This window comes from Corvus brachyrhynchos, unplaced genomic scaffold (genome assembly GCF_000691975.1).
Source record: "Corvus brachyrhynchos isolate BGI_N302 unplaced genomic scaffold, ASM69197v1 scaffold95, whole genome shotgun sequence".
In the NCBI taxonomy this organism is placed as follows: domain Eukaryota; kingdom Metazoa; phylum Chordata; class Aves; order Passeriformes; family Corvidae; genus Corvus; species Corvus brachyrhynchos.
Window position 1 is genome coordinate 719,311 of NW_008238347.1, and position 1,218 is coordinate 720,528.

Here is a 1,218-nt window from a genome sequence, read left to right on the forward strand (position 1 = left end):
CCCCCAAACCCCGGGTTTTTGTTTTCCTTTTTTTTTTTTTTCTTTTTTTTTTTTTTTTTTAATTCTTATTATTTCAGTCCCATGATTTTGTTTTCGCCATTCCTAATTCTTTGCCTTGGGGAAGGGAGGCAGGGAACAGCACAGATTTGTACTGCCGTGGTATTCTGGGTGTCGTGGTCCATAAGGTGACATTGAAGTGATGAGGCATTGCCAGCCAGGCTGCAGAAATCAGATTTTGGATGGAAGGGGGTAGTGCAGTCCTAATGAAGCTGTGGGTTTACTTCTGTTCATTTCAGTATTTCCCTTCTTTCCTTACTTAAGCCAAGCAGTGAAAATCCATCAGTCATGAGTCCCAGAGCAGAACCCCAGCGTGGTGTCACTTCAGGGCAGGTACTCAGACACCTTGGGGAACACAGGGATGTGCTTGGCCAAGGACAGTAAAGATTAAATCCTGCCTCGTGCTGAGGTTCCAGAACTGAAGCAGTTATATTATTTCTAGGTAATTTCAATGGCAGTGAGAAATAATTTTAAACTTACACAGGGCTTTTCATCCTAAAGAGTCCCAGAGCAGAGAATTCCATACAGAAACTGTGCATGGACATAAAATATGGCAATTGAGCGATGGTGCCAGCAAGAAAAGTAAAGAACAACCTTCTGTTTTGCTGAGGGAGGGGAGCACCCAGACAGCCAGATCTGTCTGATATCTGTACAGCCACACCACACACCCTCGTGAGAGACACGAGAACAAGCACTGCTTCCCAAACCCCAGCTGGAAGCTGGCCCAGCAGTGCCCTGTGCCCACCTGACCTGGTGGTCACCTCCTCCGGGGCCAGGGGGGCTGGTGGGGCCCTGTGACCAGGCTGACCTGGAAGCCCCTGGCCTGAGTCATTGCTGTCCTGCTCAGCTGCCCGCGGGGCACGGCCAGGTCAGGCTCCAGGGGTTTTCCGTGTCTTGCAATTGGAAAGAAGCAAGATAGAACAGTGGTGGATCATCAACGCCCCATGGGGCACAGTGAGGGGTCTGTCACCTCCTGCCAGCCCCGGTGGCATCACTGTGGCTCCATGGCAGCTCTAAGTGTCACATGGCGAAAGCTGTGTGTAATTAAAGGTGCTCCCGAGCCAGCTGGAAGAAGTTCCCCAAATGGCTGTCCTGGGGGTGTGGGATGGAGACCAGGCCTTCCTTTGGCCACTACATCCTGTCCTTGGCTGGGAGCTGGAG